Here is a 19865-nt window from a genome sequence, read left to right on the forward strand (position 1 = left end):
CCTTTCTTCTGACTAGTCCCATTGTTCACAGGATTTCTTTCAGAAGTGTACATGAATTGGTTATTTGCAACCATTTCAATCAGCTCTTGAGCTTCTGTAGGCGTCTTCTTCAGATGAAGAGAGCCTCCAGCAGAGCTATCCAAAGACATTTTGGATAGTTCAGAGAGACCATCATAGAAAACACCTATGATGCTCCATTCAGAAAGCATATCAGAAGGACACTTTCTGATTAATTGTTTGTATCTTTCCCAAGCTTCATAGAGGGATTCTCCTTCCTTCTGTCTGAAGGTTTGGACTTCCACTCTAAGCTTACTCAATTTTTGAGGTGGAAAGAACTTTGCCAAGAAGGCATTGACTAGCTTTTCCCAAGAGTCCAGGCTTTCTTTAGGTTGAGAGTTCAACCATGTCCTAGCTCTGTCTCTTACAGCAAAAGGGAATAGCATAAGTCTGTAGACCTCAGGGTCAACCCCATTAGTCTTGACAGTGTCACAGATTTGCAAGAATTCAGCTAAAAATTGATGAGGATCTTCCAATGGAAGTCCATGGAACTTGCAATTCTGTTGCATTAGTGGTGGACGAAATTGTGATCACTATTCTTTGATTTGCATTCATTGTAAAATTATGGAATTTAGAAATTGGCACGAGTGGACACAACTCCGTTCAACTAACCAGCAAGTGTACTGGGTCGTCCAAGTAATAAACCTTACGCGAGTAAGGGTCGATCCCACAGAGATTGTTGGTATGAAGCAAGCTATGGTCACCTTGTAGATCTCAGTTAGTGATTGGAATCATAGAGTCAAATGGAATTAAATTGGATAAATAAAATAAATAAAAGGGATAAGAATACTTATGCAGATTCATTGGTGAGAATTTCAGACAAGCGAATGGAGATACTGTATGGCTCAAGAACGCCTGCTTTCCCACTGCTTTAACTCAATCCTTCTTACTCTTTTCCATGGCAAGCTGTATGTAGGGCATCACCGTTGTCAATGGCTACATCCCATCCTCTCAGTGAAAACGTTCCTATGCTCTGTCACAGCACGGCTAATCATCTGTCGGTTCTCAATCAGGTTGGAATAGAATCCCTTGATTCTTTTGCGCTTGTCATCACGCCCAGCCTTCAGGAGTTTGAAGCTCGTCACAGTCATTCAATCATAGAGTCCTACTCGGAATACCACAGACAAGGTTTAGACTTTCCGGATCCTCATGAATGCCGCCATCTATCTAACTTATACCACGAAGATTCTGTTGGGGAATCTAAGAGATACACATTCAAGCTCTGTTGCATGTAGAACGGAAGTGGTTGTCAATCACGTGCGTTCATGAGTGAGAATGATAATGAGGGTTACTTATCATCACATTCATCATGTTCTTGGGTACGAATGAATATCTTGGAATAAGAATAAGAGAGATTTGAATAAAAGAAAATAGAATTGCATTAATACCTGAGGTACAACAGAGCTCCACACCCTTAATCTATGGTGTGCAGAAACTCCACCGTTGAAAATACATAAGTAAAGGGTTCAGGCATGGCCGAATGGCCAGCCCCCATGTGGTCACAAGACCGAATGATCAAAGACATCTAATACAATAGATAAATGTTCTATTTATAATAAACTAGCTCCTAGGGTTTACATGAGTAAGTAATTGATGCATAAATCCACTTCCGGGGCCCACTTGGTGTATGTTTGGGCTGAGCTTGATTAATCCACGAGATGAGGCTTCTCTTGGAGTTGAACTCCGAGTTATGACGTGTTTTGGGCGTTCAACTCCGGATCATGACGTTTTTCTGGCGTTTAACTCCAGACAGCAGCTTGTACTTGGCGTTCAACGCCAAGTTACGTCGTCATTCTTCGAATAAAGTATGGACTATTATATATTGCTGGAAAGCTCTGGATGTCTACTTTCCAACGCCGTTGAGAGCGCGCCAATTGGAGTTCTGTAGCTCCAGAAAATCCATTTAGAGTGCAGGGAGGTCAGATTCCAACAGCATCAGCGGTCCTTTTGTCAGCCTTCTTCAGAGTTTTGCTCAAGTCCCTCAATTTCAGCCAGAATTTACCTGAAATCACAGAAAAACACACAAACTCATAGTAAAGTCCAGAAATGTGAATTTAACATAAAAACTAGTGAAAACATCCCTAAAAGTAGCTTAAACTTACTAAAAACTACCTAAAAACAATGCCAAAAAGCGTATAAATTATCCGCTCATCACAACACCAAACTTAAATTGTTGCTTGTCCCCAAGCAACTGAAAATCAATTAGGATAAAAAGAAGATAATATACTATAAATTCCAGAATATCAATGAATATTAATTATAATTAGATGAGCGGGACTTGTAGCTTTTTGCTTCTGAACAGTTTTGGCATCTCACTTTTTCCTTTGAAGTTCAGAATGATTGGCTTCTCTAGGAACTTAGAATTTCGGATAGTGTTATTGACTTTCCTAGTTAAGCATGTTGATTCTTGAACACAGCTACTTATGAGTCTTGGCCGTGGCCCTAAGCACTTTGTTTTCCAGTATTACCACCGGATACATAAATGCCACAGACACATGACTGGGTGAACCTTTTCAGATTGTGACTCAGCTTTGCTAGAGTTCCCAGTTAGTGGTGTCCAGAGCTCTTAAGCACACTCTTTTTTGCTTTGGATCACGACTTTAACCACTCAGTCTCAAGCTTTTCACTTGGACCTTCATGACACAAGCACATGGTTAGGGACAGCTTGATTTAGCCGCTTAGGCCTGGATTTAATTTCCTTGGGCCCTCCTATCCATTGATGCTCAAAGCCTTGGATCCTTTTTACCCTTGCCTTTTGGTTTTAAGGGCTATTGGCTTTTTCTACTGCTCCTTCTTTTTCTTTCTCAATTTTTCACCATTTTTTTTTCACAAGCTTTTTCTTTTTCACTGCTTTTTCTTGCTTAAAGAATCAATTTCATGATTTTTTTCAGATCATCAATAACATTTCTCTTTGTTCATCATTCTTTCAAGAACCAACAATTTTAACACTCATAAACAACAATATCAAAAGACATATGCACTGTTCAATCATTCATTCAGAAAACAAAAAGTATTGTCACCACATCAATATAATTAAATTAAATTCAAGGATAAATTCGAAATTTATGTACTTCTTATTCTTTTGAATTAAAACATTTTTCATTTAAGAGAGGTGAAGGATTCATGGAATTATTCATAATCTTTAAGGCATAGTTACTACATACTAATGATCATGAAGTAGATAAACATATAAAAAAAAACGAAAAGTAGAAAAAAAAAATTTTAGAACAAGGAATGAGTCCACCTGAGTGAGGGTGGCGCCTTCTTGAAGATCCAATGGTGCTTTTTGAGCTCCTTTATGTCTCTTCCTTGCTTCTGTTGCATGATCCCTAGTGATTTTGGTGTTTTTATCATTATTTGCTCCCAATAGTTGTGTGGAGGATAATTTATCCCCTGAGGTATCTCAGGGATCTCTTGATTTGCAGCCACATGTTCTACCACTGAGCTATGACGACTTATATTAGTCTTTCCATCTCCCATGACTCAGAGGTGGAATCTTTTGTCTTTTTCCTTGTTCCTGCTCATATAGGGAAGAAGAGAACAAGAAAAGAAAGTGGAATCATCTATGTCACAGTATAGAGATTCCTTTATGTTAGTAGAAGAAGAAAGGGAAGAAGAGTGAAGAAGAATGGGTAAGGATAGAGGTGGTGATTTGAGATGAAGAGAAGTGAAGAGAATTGTTAGTAAATAAATAAATTAAATAGAATAAGAGAAGAGAAGAGAAATTTCGAAAATAATTTTTGAAAAAGAGGTTAGTAATTTTCGAAAATCAAAGACAAAATATAATTAAAATTAAAATTTAAAACAAAAAGAATTTTTGAAAAAGAGGGAGAATTTTCGAAATTTAGAGAGGGATAGGTAGTTAGTTGGTTTTGAAAAAGATAAGAAACAAACAAAAAGTTAGTTAGTTGATTGAAAAAGATTTGAAATCAAATTTGAAAAAGATAAGAAGATAAGAAGTTAGATAAGATATTTTGAAATCAAATTTTGAAAAAGATAAATTTTTTTTGAAAAAGATAAGATAAAAGATAAAAAGATAAGATAAAAATTTTAATAAAAAGATATTTTGAAAAAGATTTAATTTTAAAAAGACTTAACTAACAAGAAACTACAAGATAAGATTCTAGAATTTAAAGATTGAACCTTTCTTAACAAGAAAGTAACAAACTTCAAATTTTTGAACCAATCACATTAATTGTTAGCTAATTTTCGAAAATTTGATAAAAAGATAAGAAAAAGATTTTGAAAATATTTTGAAAAAGATTTTTGAAATTTTCTAAATTTATAAAAAAAATGAAAAAGATATGATTTTTGAAAAAGATTTTGAAAAGATAAGATTTTTAAAATTGAAATTTTGACTTGACTTGTAAGAAACAACTAATTTTAAAAATTTTTGACCAAGTCAACCCAAAATTTCGAAAATTTGGAGGAAAATAAGGAAAAGATATTTTTTGATTTTTTGAATTTTTAATTATGAAAGAGAAAAACAACAAAAATATTCAATGCATGAAATTTTTAGATCAAAACAATGAATGCATGCAAGAATGCTATGAATGTCAAGATGAACACCAAGAACACTTTGAAGATCATGATGAACATCAAGAACATAATTTTGAAAAATTTTTAATGCAAAGAAAACATGCAAGACACCAAACTTAGAAATCTTTAATGCATGGAAAATATGAATGCAAAAATGCACATGAAAAACAACAAAAGACACAAAACAAGAAATCATCAAGATCAAACAAGAAGACTTGTCAAGAACAACTTGAAGATCATGAAGAACACTATGAATGCATGGGATTTTTGAAAAAATGTAAAAAAAATTTTAAAAGCATGCAATTGACACCAAATTTAAAAATTAACACAGGACTCAAACAAAAAACACAAAATATTTTTGATTTTTATGATTTTCTAATTTTTTGTATTTTTATTAATTTTTTTTGAAAATAAAGTTTGTAAAAACGAAAAATAAAAGAAAAATTTTGAAAAAGATTTTGAAAAGAAATTACCTAATCTGAGCAACAAGATGAACCATCAGTTGTCCATACTCGAACAATCCCCGGCAACGGCGCCAAAAACTTGGTGGACGAAATTGTGATCACTATTCTTTGAATTGCATTCATTGTAAAATTATTGAATTTAGAAATTGGCACGAGTGGACACAACTCCGTTCAACTAACCAGCAAGTGTACTGGGTCGTCCAAGTAATAAACCTTACGCGAGTAAGGGTCGATCCCACAGAGATTGTTGGTATGAAGCAAGCTATGGTCACCTTGTAGATCTCAGTTAGTGATTGGAATCATAGAGTCAAATGGAATTAAATTGGATAAATAAAATAAATAAAAGGGATAAGAATACTTATGCAGATTCATTGGTGAGAATTTCAGACAAGCGAATGGAGATACTGTATGGCTCAAGAACGCCTGCTTTCCCACTGCTTTAACTCAATCCTTCTTACTCTTTTCCATGGCAAGCTGTATGTAGGGCATCACCGTTGTCAATGGCTACATCCCATCCTCTCAGTGAAAACGTTCCTATGCTCTGTCACAGCACGGCTAATCATCTGTCGGTTCTCAATTAGGTTGGAATAGAATCCCTTGATTCTTTTGCGCTTGTCATCACGCCCAGCCTTCAGGAGTTTGAAGCTCGTCACAGTCATTCAATCATAGAGTCCTACTCGGAATACCACAGACAAGGTTTAGACTTTCCGGATCCTCATGAATGCCGCCATCTATCTAACCTATACCACGAAGATTCTGTTGGGGAATCTAAGAGATACACATTCAAGCTCTGTTGCATGTAGAACGGAAGTGGTTGTCAATCACGTGCGTTCATGAGTGAGAATGATAATGAGGGTTACTTATCATCACATTCATCATGTTCTTGGGTACGAATGAATATCTTGGAATAAGAATAAGAGAGATTTGAATAAAAGAAAATAGAATTGCATTAATACTTGAGGTACAGCAGAGCTCCACACCCTTAATCTATGGTGTGCAGAAACTCCACCGTTGAAAATACATAAGTAAAGGGTTCAGGCATGGCCGAATGGCCAGCCCCCATGTGGTCACAAGACCGAATGATCAAAGACATCTAATACAATAGATAAATGTTCTATTTATAATAAACTAGCTCCTAGGGTTTACATGAGTAAGTAATTGATGCATAAATCCACTTCCGGGGCCCACTTGGTGTATGTTTGGGCTGAGCTTGATTAATCCACGAGATGAGGCTTCTCTTGGAGTTGAACTCCGAGTTATGACGTGTTTTGGGCGTTCAACTCCGGATCATGACGTTTTTCTGGCGTTTAACTCCAGACAGCAGCTTGTACTTGGCGTTCAACGCCAAGTTACGTCGTCATTCTTCGAATAAAGTATGGACTATTATATATTGCTGGAAAGCTCTGGATGTCTACTTTCCAACGCCGTTGAGAGCGCGCCAATTGGAGTTCTGTAGCTCCAGAAAATCCATTTCGAGTGCAGGGAGGTCAGATTCCAACAGCATCAGCAGTCCTTTTGTCAGCCTTCTTCAGAGTTTTGCTCAAGTCCCTCAATTTCAGCCAGAATTTACCTGAAATCACAGAAAAACACACAAACTCATAGTAAAGTCCAGAAATGTGAATTTAACATAAAAACTAGTGAAAACATCACTAAAAGTAGCTTAAACTTACTAAAAACTACCTAAAAACAATGCCAAAAAGCGTATAAATTATCCGCTCATCAATTAGAGAAACTAATTGAGGCTTAAGCTCAAAGTTGTTTGCTCCAATGGCAGGGATAGAGATGCTTCTCCCATAAAAGTTGGGAGTAGGTGCAGTAAAGTCACCCAGCACCTTCCTTGCATTGTTGGCATTGTTGTTGTTTTCGGCTGCCATAGGTTCTTCTTCTTTGAAGAATTCGGTTAAGTCCTCTACAGAGAGTGGTGCCTTAGCTTCTCTTAGCTTTCTCTTCAAGGTCCTTTCAGGTTCAGGATCAGCCTCAACAAGAATGTTTTTGTCCTTGCTCCTGCTCATAAGAAAGAGAAGAGAACAAGAAAATGTGGAATCCTCTACGTCACAGTATAGAGATTCCTTGAGGTGTCAGAGGAAAAGAAAAATAGAAGGCAGAAGTAGAAAATTCGAACTTATCAAAGAAGATGGAGTTCGAATTTTGCATTAAGGAATAGTGTTAGTCCATAAAATAGAAGGATGTGAGAAGAAGGGAAGTAATTTTCGAAAATCAAGTAAAAGATTTTGAACACATGTTGAAAAACACTAATTGATTTTCGAAAATAAAAGTGGGAAAGAAATCAAGTGATTTTTGAAAAAGAATTTGAAATTAGAAATCAAAAAGATTTGATTGAAAGTTATTTTGAAAAAGATGTGGTTAAGAAGATATGATTGGTTTTAAAAAGATGTGATTGAGAAGATATGATTTGAAAAACATTTTAAAAAAAAGTTGATTTTAAAAATTAATGACTTGGCTATCAAGAAAAGATATGATTCAAACATTAAACCTTTCTCAACAGAAAAGGCAACATACTTGAAATGTTGAATCAAATCATTAATTGATAGCAAGTATTTTTGAAAATAGAAAGAAATTGATTTTGAAAAAGATTTGATTGAAAAGATTGATTTGAAAAAGATTTGATTTTGAAAAGATTTTGAAAACTTGAAAAAAATTTGCATTGAAAACAAAATCTTCCCCCTTGTGCCATCCTGGCGTTAAACGCCCAGAATGGTGCACATTCTGGCGTTTAACGCCCAAAATGCTACCCTTTTAGGCGTTAAACGCCCAACCAGGTACCCTGGCTGGCGTTTAAACGCCAGTCTGTCCTTCTTCACTGGGCGTTTTGAACGCCCAGCTTTTTCTGTGCAATTCCTCTGCTGTATGTTCTGAATCTTCAATTCTCTGTATTATTGACTTGAAAAGACACAAATTAAAAATATTTTTGGATTTTTAATAATAAGGAATAATCAAAATGCAACTAAAATCAAATAACAATGCATGCAAGGCACCAAACTTAGCAGTTTGTATACTACTGACACTAATGGGAATGCATATGAGACACATAAACACTCAAGTCAAGAGAATTCAAAGATTAGAGTAAGAAATCATCAAGAATTATTTGAAGATCCTTAAGACACATGAATGAATGCATGCAATTGACACCAAACTTAACATGAGACACTAGACTCAAACAAGAAATATTTTTGGATTTTATGACTTTGTAAAAATTTTTTTTGTGCTTTTTTTTCGAAAATTAAGTGGAAAAAGAAAATAAAGGTATCAAAATTCTTAATGAGAATTCCAGAAATCAGTGCAATGCTAGTCTAAGACTCCGGTCCAGGAATTAGACATGGCTTCACAGCCAGCCAAGCTTTCAAAGAAAGCTTCGGTCCAAAACACTAGACATGGCCAATGGCCAGCCAAGCCTTAGCAGATCACTGCTCCAAAAGCAAGATTGATAAAAATCAACAAGCTTTTGTGATGATAAGTTGAAACCTCGGTCCAATGAAATTAGACATGGCTTCACAGCCAGCCAGACTTCAACAAATCACCATGAAACTCTAGAATTCATCTTCAAGAATTCTGAAAAAAAAAATACCTAATCTAAGCAACAAGATGAACCGTCAGTTGTCCAAACTCAACAATCCCCGGCAACGGCGCCAAAAACTTGGTGCTGTTGCCGGATCAGAAATTTGGCACTGATGTTACCGGACCAAAAGCTTGCCGAAATACTCGAACAATCCCCAGCAACGGCGCTAAAAACTTGGTAGCGCGAAATTGTGATCAATACTTTTCACAAATCAAATAATCCCCGGTAATGAATCCAAAAACTTGGTGTTCAATACCATGGCATAAACACAACTTCGCACAACTAACCAGCAAGTGTACTGGGTCGTCCAAGTAATAAACCTTACGCGAGTAAGGGTCGATCCCACAGAGATTGTAAATCTCTGTGGGATCGAAGCAAGCTATGGTCACCTTGTAAATCTTAGTCAGGCAAACTCAAATGGGTATGGTGATAAACGCATATAACATAAAGATAAAGATAGAGATACTTATGTAATTCATTGGTAGGAATTTCAGATAAGCGTATGAAGATGCCTTCCCTTCCGTCTCTCTGCTTTCCTACTGTCTTCATCCAATTCTTCCTACTCCTTTCCATGGCAAGCTTAAGCAAGGGTTTCACCGTTGTCAGTGGCTACCTCCCATCCTCTCAGTGGAAATGTTCAACGCACCCTGTCACGGCACGGCTATCCATCTGTCGGTTCTCGATCAGGCCGGAATAGAATCCAGTGATTCTTTTGCGTCTGTCACTAACGCCCCACCCTCAGGAGTTTGAAGCACATCACAGTCATTCAATCATTGAATCCTACTCAGAATACCACAGACAAGGTTAGACCTTCCAGATTCTCTTGAATGCCGCCATCAGTTCTAGCCTATACCACGAAGATTCCGGTTAAAGAATCTAAGAGATATTCACCCAGTCGAAGGTAGAACGGAGGTGGTTGTCAGTCACACGTTCATAGGTGAGAATGATGATGAGTGTCACGGATCATCACATTCATCAAGTTAAAGAACAAGTGATATCTTAGAACAAGAACAAGCGGGATTGAATAGAAGAACAATAGTAATTGCATTAATACTCGAGGTACAGCAGAGCTCCACACCTTAATCTATGGTGTGTAGAAACTCCACCGTTGAAAATACATAAGAACAAGGTCTAGGCATGGCCGAATGGCCAGCCTCCCAATGATCTAAGATAGCATCAGAACAAGGATAACTACCCAGATGTCTCAATACAATAGTAAAAGGTCCTACTTATAGAGAACTAGTAGCCTAAGGTGTACAGAGATGAGTAAATGACATAAAAATCCACTTCCGGGCCCACTTGGTGTGTGCTTGGGCTGAGCATTGATGCATTTTCGTGTAGAGACTCTCCTTGGAGTTAAACGCCAGCTTTGGTGCCAGTTTGGGCGTTTAACTCCCATTTTGGTGCCAGTTCCGGCGTTTAACGCTGGAATTTCTGAGGGTGGCTTTGTACGCTGGTTTGGGCCATCAAATCTTGGGCAAAGTATGGACTATCATATATTGCTAGAAAGCCCAGGATGTCTACTTTCCAACGCCGTTGAGAGCGCGCCAATTGGGCTTCTGTAGCTCCAGAAAATCCACTTCGAGTGCAGGGAGGTCAGAATCCAACAGCATCTGCAGTCCTTTTTAGTCTCTGAATCAGATTTTTGCTCAGGTCCCTCAATTTCAGCCAGAAAATACCTGAAATTACAAAAAAACACACAAACTCATAGTAAAGTCCAGAAAAGTGAATTTTAACTAAAAACTAATAAAAATATACTAAAAACTAACTAGATCATACTAAAAACATACTAAAAATAATGCCAAAAAGCGTACAAATTATCCGCTCATCATAGTGTCTCTTGCAAATGGCAACAATATATTTGTTCTTAAAGATCGTGAGGTTGTGCAAATAATAAAGATAAGATGCTCGAGCTTTTTGGATAATCACCCAGAGTTGAATCAGGTTGTCATCCAGTTGTGGTTTTGATTAGTATATAAATATAAATATAGTTAGTTTGTATCTATTGACATTCCTAAGGAAAACCTAAATTATTATTATGCTATTTTTTAACTATTTTGTTTTTTTTTTCATTTTTAGGGATCTTATTGCAAAGTTGTTCCATTGAAACTCATTTCAAGTCTTTTGCACAAAAAAGTTGTATTCATGGTTGATGCTAGGCCTGTAGGTTATGAGATGAATCGATCTGTGTATATTGTTCAACAAATTTGGGATGATGCCTCCGTTATTAATGCTTTTGAGGCTGCTGCTGAGATGAATAAGCATAAGGTTTGGTTGTATAGTTTTTATAATTTGTTCAATTATTAGTATTTAAAAATATCAATAACTGAGAAGATTTCAATTTTGTTCAGATTCATGTTCTGGTTGATTCTATGCCTGAAGTTGAAGATGCTTTCAGCCAATGTGAAAGCGATCATGAGGCTGTGGAGGATCTGCATACTTTTTAGTTTAATATGTTAAGATACTAATTTAAAATTGTTGTTGTGGAGGATCTTCATGCTTTTTAGTTTAATATGTTCAGATACTACTTTAAATTGTTGTTTGATTTGTAATACAATGTTGGTGTCTTCTAAATTCTAATGTGGATATAACTATAATATTTATATATTTAATCAAATTCTTTTTTAATTACAACAAAAAAATATGTGTTTATTTTACCAGTTTCAAATAAACCGGTGCAATAATTAATTAATTATTAATCAGTATTAAAAAAATGATAATTGTTGAAAAAAATATAGATACTGATTAATAAAATGGTTTTCATTACCATTTTTAAATGTATTTAAGCTAAGGTTAAATTTAATTGTTATTAAAAAATATATATTTCCTTAGTTTTTTTATGTATTTAATCAAATTCCTTTTTATTTACAACAAAAAAATATGCGTTTATTTTACCAATTTCAAATAAACCAGTGCAATAATTAATTATTAATCAGTATTAAAAAAATGATAATTGGGAAAAAATATAGATACTGGTTAATAAAATGGTTTTCATTACTATTTTTAAATGTATTCAACCTAAGGTTAAATTTAATTATTATTAAAAAATATATATCTTCTAAGGTTTTTTAATTTTTCTTTTTTGGCAAAAAAATGTCAATTCAAGGGTGCCATACTCCCATTAACACATAACTCACCTTGTTCCTTTTCTTCATTTACGAGCCCCTTCCTCTCTTTTTCTTTATCACCTTGAAACCCAAATTCGTTTTTGTCACTTCAAGGATCACTCGCTCGCACTCGTCCTCTCCAGAATCAGAAAGCCAAGTACGCAGACCTGGGAACTATTCTCTTGAGGTCATCGATTTTGTTTGTTGGATGTGTGATTCAAGGAGAGTCGCGATCGATGCTGTTCGTCAATCAGGGGCTTCTCTCTCTTCCAATTATCCTAAAAACAGGTTTTATACTTGTCACAAGGCTTGAAGCACATTACCTAACGTTTATCATGGGTTATTATTCCCAAAACTGATTAATGGGTTTCCCGCAGAATCTAACGTTTATCATGGGTTTTCCAAAAATGAAAAAATTTGCTCCTTTGCAAAGCTGAGGCGCCTTCTTCTGTTACTGATGGGTTTGTGATGAGCGGATATTTTATACACGTTTTGGGGGGTAATTTCATGTAGTTTTTAGTATGTTTTAGTTAGTTTTTAGTATATTTTTATTAGTTTTTAGGCAAAATTCATATTTCTGGACTTTACTATGAGTTTGTGTGTTTTTCTGTGATTTTAGGTATTTTCTGGTTGAATTTGAGGGAGCTGAGCAAAAATCTGATTCAGGCTGAAAAAGGATTGCTGATGCTATTGGATTCTGACCTCCCTACACTCGGAATGGATTTTTTTGAGCTACAGAAGTCCAATTGGCACGCTCTCAATTGGGTTGGAAAGTAGACATCCAGGGCTTTTCAGCATTATATAATAGTCCATTATTTGCACGAAGATAAATGATGTAAACTGGCGTTTAACGTCAGTTCCATGTTGCATTCTGGCATTGAACGCCAGAAACAGGTTGCAAGTTGGAGTTAAACGCCAGAAACAAGTTACAACTTGATGTTTAACTCTAGAAACAGCCCAGGCATGTGAGAAGCTTAAGTCTCAGCCCCGCACACACCAAGTGGGCCCTAGAAGTGGATTTCTACACTATCCATCTTAGTTTACTCATTTTCTGTAAACCTAGGTTACTAGCTTAGTATTTAAACAACTTTTAGAGATTTATTTTGTATCTCATGACATTTTAGATCTGAACTTTGTACTCTTTGACGGTATGAGTCTCTAAACTCCATTGTTGGGGGTGAGGAGCTCTGCAGCGTCTCGATGAATTAATGTAATTATTTCTGTTTTCTATTCAAACAAGCTTGTTTCTATCTAAGATATTCATTCGCACTTCAATATGAAGAAGGTGATGATCCATGACACTCATCACCATTCTCAACCTATGAACGCGTGCCTGACAACCACCTCCGTTCTACATTCGATTGAATGAGTATCTCTTAGATTCCTTAATCAGAGTCTTCGTGGTATAAGCTAGAATCCATTGGCAGCATCCTTGAGAATCCAGAAAGTCTAAACCTTGTCTGTGGTATTCCGAGTAGGATTCAGGGATTGGATGACTGTGACGAGCTTCAAACTCGTGAGTGTTGGGCGTAGTGACAGACACAAAAGGATCAATGGATCCTATTCCGACATGATCGAGAACCGACAGATGATTAACCGTGCGGTGACAGCGCATTTGGACCATTTTCACTGAGAGGAAGGATGGTAGCCATTGACAATGGTGATCCACCAACACACAGCTTGCCATAGAAGGAACCTTGCGTGCGTGAAGAAGATGACAGTAGGAAAGAGAGATTTAGAAGACAAAGCATTTCCATAACTCCAACACATTCTCCATTACAGCGTAACCATTACTCTTTTCATGCTTTTTTACTTTTTACAACTGAAACTAAAAAACCTTATCGGTATCCTGATTAAGAAAAATAAGATAACCATAGCTTGCTTCAAGCCAACAATCTCCGTGGGATCGACCCTTACTCACATAAGGTATTACTTGGATGACCCAGTGCACTTGCTGGTTAGTGGTGCGGAATTACATAGTGTGAGTGTGATTTTCGTGCACCAAGTTTTTGGTGCCGTTTCCGGGGATTGTTTGAGTTTGAACAACTAACGGTGAATCTTGTTGCTTAGATTAGGAAAATTTTGACTTTTGGGTCAGATTCTTTTATTTTCTTTTCAAAAATTTTTTCAAAAATATTATTTTTCTTTATTAATTTTTAGTTTTTATGTGAGTTTAGTGTCACGTTTTAAGTTTGGTGTCAATTGCATGCTTTTCTTTGTCTTTTAATTTTCAAATTGCATGTTCTTTGTTCTTCCTTGATCTTCAAATTGTTCTTGTCAATATTTCTTGTTTGATCTTGGGTTTGTCTTGTTTTGTGTCTTTCTTGTTTTTCTTGTGCATTTTCAAATTTTTAGTTTTCAAAAATTTTTATTTATTAAATACCTTATTAAAACACGTTAAATTTATAACTCAGGTGGCTAGAGCGTTGGCTTATGTTCTTGGCAATTGGGTATCTTCCTTTTAAAACTTTTTCAAAAATAATTTTTTTTTGATTAAGTCTTGTGCCAAACTTTAAGTTTGGTGTTCTTTTGTTAATTTTCGTTAATTTTCGAAAATTTATTTTGGTTTTCTAAAAATTTTAAGTTTGGTGTTCTTTCTTTTGTTCTTGTTGTTCTTGTGAGTCTTCTTGAGTCTTCTTTGTATTTTGATCTTAAAATTTTTAAGTTTTGGTGTGCCTTGCTGTTTTCCCTCCAAAATTTTCGAAAACAAGGAGCATTGGATTTAAAAATTTTAAGTCTTGTGTCTTTTGTGTGTTTTTCTCTTTCATAATAAAATTCAAAAAATTAAAAAATATCTTTTCTAACTATTTTTAAGCAAATATTTTGAAATTTTTTTTCATAGAAATTCAGATTTCAATTTTAAAATTTTTAAATCCTATCTTTTTCAAAAATATCCTAACCACTTTCTCTCTCCTCATTTTTTCGAAAATCTTCATAAAATATTTTCAAATTTTTATTTTTATTCTTTTTATTTTATTTTTATTTTATTTCATTTTATTATTTCGAAAATTACTTTTCTTATATAATAAAATAAATCCACATCATCTCCCTTTCTCCATCATGGACCTAAGTGGAAATGAACAGTCCAGAAGGACTCTGGGGTCATATGCTAACCCCACTACTGCTTCATATGGGAGTAGTATCTGTATACCCTCCATCGGAGTTAGTAGTTTTGAGTTGAATCATCATCTCATTATCATGGTGCAGCAAAGTTGCTAGTATTCCGGTCTTCCACAGGAAGAACCTACAGAGTTTCTGGCACAATTTTTACAAATTGCTGACACAGTACATGATAAGGAAGTAGATCAGAATGTCTACAAATTATTACTTTTTCTATTTGCTGTAAAAGACCAAGCTAAGAGGTGGTTAAATAACCAACCTAAGGCTAGCATAAGGACAAAGAAACAGTTGTCAGAAAAATTCCTGAATCAATATTTCCCTCCAAAATGGATGACACAGCTAAGGCTGAGCATCCAAGGCTTTAAACAAGGAGATAATGAATCTCTTTATGACGCCTGGGAGAGATACAGAGAGATGCTAAGAAAATGCCCCTCTGAAATATTTTCAGAATGGGTGCAATTAGACATCTTCTATTATTGGCTTACAGAGAAAGCTCAGATTTCTCTAGACCACTCAGCTGGTGGATCTATCCACATGAGAAAGATAATTGAAGAAGCTCAAAATCTCATTGATACAGTTGCCAGAAATTAGCATCTGTACCTAAGCAGTGAATCTTCCATGAAAGAAGAGGCTAAACAGTAACTGCTGAACTCAGTCCTGCAGAACAAGTTACTAAATTCAATCAGCAATTAGATTTTTTAACAAAACAACTAGCCGAATTCAAGGAGATATTGCAAGAAACAAGAATGGCTAATATGAATATGGAAGTGCAGTTGAAGCAAACAGAACAGCAGTTATCAAAACAAATAACAGAAGAGTGCCAAGCAGTTCAATTAAGAAGTGGGAGAACATTAAATACCTCACTTCAAGGCAGCAGGAAGCCAAGAAATGAACAAACTGCTACCCAAAATCCCTCTAAGGACAGTAAGAGCCCAGAGAGGAACAATTCTGGCATTCAAACACCAGAAAAGGGTAAAGGGCTGGAGTTAAACACCTAACCCATGCTCAATTCTGGCGTTTAAATGCCAGAAACAGGCAAGAAGTTGGCGTTGAACGCCCAAAGGAAGCTTCGTTCTAGCGTTCAGACGCCAGAAACAAGTAAGGAGTTGGCGTCTAACGCCACTCCAGCTTCCACCCCTGGCATTCAAATGCCAGTAGGAGATCAGACACATACAAGTATTGATAGCAACCCCTCTAAAAAGGCTCCTCAACCCACATTTGTAGGCAATAAACTTGCAGCAACTAAGGTTGAGGAATACAAAGCCAAAATGCCTTATCTTCAAAAACTCCACCAAGCGGAACAGGATAAGCAATTTGCCCACTTTGCAGACTATCTCAGGACTCTTGAAATAAAGATTTCGTTTGCAGAGGCACTTGAGTAAATACCCTCTTATGCTAAGTTCATGAAAGATATCTTAAGTCATAAGAATGATTGGAGAGAAACTGAAAAAGTTTACCTCACTAAAGAATGCAGTGCAGTCATTCTGAAAAGCTTACCAGAAAAGCTTAAAGATCTTGGAAGCTTTATGATACCATGCACATTAGAGGGTACTTGTACCAAGCAAGCTTTATGTGATCTTGGAGCAAGTATCAACCTAATACCTGCATCTACTATCAGAAAGCTTAGTTTAACTGAAGAAGTCAAACCAACCCGGATATGTCTCCAACTTGCTGGGCTCTATTAAATACCCATCAGGCATGATTGAAGACATGATTGTTAAGGTTGGGCCATTTGCCTTTCCCACTTACTTTGTGGTACTGGAAATGGAGGAGCACAAGAGTGCAACTCTCATTCTAGGAAGACCTTTCCTAGCAACTGGATGAACCCTCATTGACGTCCAAAAAGGAGAAGTAATCCTGAGAGTCAATAAGGACGAGTTTAAGTTGAATGTTGTCAAAGCTATGCAGCATCCAGACACCCCAAATGACTGCATGAGCATTGATATTATTGACTCTCTGGTAAAAGAGGTCAATATGATTGAGAGTCTCGAATCTGAGCTAGAGGATATCTTTAAAGATGCTCAGCCTGATCTGGAGGAACCAGAAAGAATAATAGAACCTCTGAAAATCCCTCAGGAAGAGGAGAAACCTCCCAAATCCGAGCTCAAACCATTACCACCGTCCCTAAAATATGCATTTCTGGGAGAAGGAGATACCTTTCCTATAATCATAAGCTCTACCTTAGAGCCACAGGAAGAGGAAGCATTAATTCAAGTGCTAAGGACACACAAGACAGCTCTTGGGTGGTCCATCAGTGATCTTAAGGGCATTAGCCCAGCCAGATGTATGCACAAGATCCTATTGGAGGGTGACACTAAGCCAGTGGTTCAACCACAGAGGCGGCTGAATCCAGCCATGAAGGAGGTGGTGCAGAAGGAGGTCACTAAATTACTAGAGGCTGGGATTATTTATCCTATTTCTGTTAGCCCCTGGGTAAGCCATGTCCAAGTCGTCCCTAAGAAGGGTGGCATGACAGTGGTTCATAATGAAAAAATGAACTGGTTCCTACAAGAATAGTTACAGGGTGGCGTATGTGTATTGATTACAGAAGGCTCAACACAACTACCAGAAAGGATCATTTTCCTTTACCATTCATAGACCAGATGCTAGAAAGACTAGCAGGTCATGAATACTACTACTTTCTGGATGGATATTCAGGTTATAATCAAATTGCAATAGATCCTCAGGATCAAGAGAAAACAGCATTCACATGTCCATCTGGAGTATTTGCATACAGAAGAATGCCATTTGGCCTGTGCAATGCACCTGCAACCTTTCAAAGGTGCATGCTCTCTATTTTCTCTGAAATGGTGGAAAATTTTTTATAGGTCTTCATGAATGACTTTTCAGTATTTGGAGACTCATTCAGCTCCTGTCTTGACCATCTAGCACTTGTTCTAAAGAGGTGCCAAGAGACCAACCTGGTTTTAAACTGGGAGAAATGTCACTTTATGTGACTGAAGGAATTGTCCTTGGGCACAAAATTTCAAACAAGGGAATAGAGGTGAATCAAGCTAAGGTAGAGGCAATTGAAAAATTACCACCACCTGCCAATGTTAAGGCAATCAGAAGCTTTATGGGGCATGCAGGATTCTATAGGAGGTTTATAAAAGATTTTTCAAAAATCGCCAAACCTCTGAGTAATCTACTAGCTGCTGACACGCCATTTATCTTTGATAAGGAATGTCTGCAGGTGGTTGAGACTCTAAAAGCTAAACTGGTCACAGCACCAGTCATCTCTGTACCAGACTGGACATTACCATTTAAACTAATGTATAATGCCAGCGACCATGCCATTGGTGCAGTGTTGGGACAAAGGCATGACAAGCTTCTGCACGCCATTTATTATGCCAGTCATGTTTTAAATGACGCACAGAAGAATTACACAACCACGGAAAAAGAGTTACTTTCAGTGGTTTATGCTATTGACAAGTTCAGATCTTATTTAGTAGGATCAAAAGTGATTGTGTACACTGACCATGCTGCTCTTAAATATCTACTCACAAAGCAGGATTCAAAACCCAGACTCATAAGATGGGTGTTGCTTCTGCAAGAGTTTGATATAGAAATAAGGGACAGAAAAGGGACAGAGAACCAAGTAGCAGATCACCTGTCCCGAATAGAACGAGTAGAAGGGGCGTCCTCCCTCTTACTGAGATCTCTGAAAACTTTCCGGATGAGCAACTCTTTGCCGTCCAGGAAGTGCCATGGTTTGCAGATATTGCAAACTACAAGGCAATGAGATTCATACCCAAAGAGTACAGTAGGCAGCAACCAAAGAAATTGATCACGGATGCAAAATACTATCTTTGGGACGAACTATATCTCTTCAAGAGATGTGCAGACGGAGTAATCCGTAGATGTGTGCCTAAAGAAGAAGCACAAAAGATCCTCTGGCACTGACATGGATCACAGTATGGAGGACATTTTGAAAGTGAGCGAACAACCACAAGAGTCCTCCAATGTGGCTTCTACTGGCCTACTCTCTATAAAGACTCCCGAGTGTTTATACTTAATTGTGACAGTTGCCAAAGATCTGGCAATCTGCCTTACAGTTATGCCATGCCTCAACAAGGAATCTTGGAGATTGAGTTGTTTGATGTATGGGGTATTGACTTCGTGGGGCCTTTCCCACCATCATACTCAAACACTTATATTCTGGTGGCAGTAGATTATGTATCCAAATGGGTGGAAGCTATTGCAACACCCACTAATGACACTAAGACAGTGCTGAAATTCCTCCAGAAACACATCTTCAGCAGATTTGGTATCCCTAGAGTACTAATTAGTGATGGGGCACTCATTTCTGCAATAAACAACTTTACTCTGCTTTGGTTCGATATGGAGTTAGCCACAGGGTAGCTACTCCATATCATCCACAGACAAATGGGTAATTTGAAGTCTCTAATAAAGAACTTAAAAGAATCCTGGAACGGACTGTGATTAACCGTAGAAGGGATTGGGCAAGAAGCTTGGATGATGCTTTGTGGGCATACAGAACAGCATTCAAGACTCCTATAGGAACTTCTCCATACCAGCTTGTGTATGGAAAAGCCTGTCACTTGCCAGTGGAACTAGAGCATAAGGCCTATTGGGCAACCAGATTTCTAAACCTTGATGCCAAGTTAGCTGGAGAAAAATGATTGCTCCAGTTAAATGAGATAGAGGAATTCAGACTCAATGCTTTCGAAAATGCAAAAATTTACAAAGAGAAAGCAAAAAGATGGCATGATAAGAAGTTGTCATCCAAAGTCTTTGAGAGGACCATATGTGATTACAAGTGTGTCACCATATGGATACATAGAGCTTTAGGATAATGATTCTAACAAAAATTTCATTGTTAATGGACAGAGAGTCAAACATTATCTTGAAAGCAATTTTGAGCAAGAATGTTCAAAATTGAGACTTGATTAAAGCTCAGTAATAGTCCAGCTAAAGACAATAAAGAGGCACTTGCTGGGAGGCAACCCAGCCATTAACAAAGCTTATTTTTCAATTAAC

At 36.9% G+C, this 19865-nt stretch overlaps 1 non-coding gene across 1 annotated transcript; it reads left to right on the forward strand.

The window, feature by feature from the left end:
• Positions 1-203: 203 nt before the first annotated feature.
• LOC112716413 (small nucleolar RNA R71) lies at positions 204-311 on the forward strand. The gene has a single exon (XR_003160335.1). It is a non-coding gene; the product is annotated as a small nucleolar RNA R71 (small nucleolar RNA).
• Positions 312-19865: the final 19554 nt, after the last annotated feature.

Source organism: Arachis hypogaea, chromosome 1 (genome assembly GCF_003086295.3).
Source record: "Arachis hypogaea cultivar Tifrunner chromosome 1, arahy.Tifrunner.gnm2.J5K5, whole genome shotgun sequence".
Classification (NCBI taxonomy): Eukaryota; Viridiplantae; Streptophyta; class Magnoliopsida; order Fabales; family Fabaceae; genus Arachis; species Arachis hypogaea.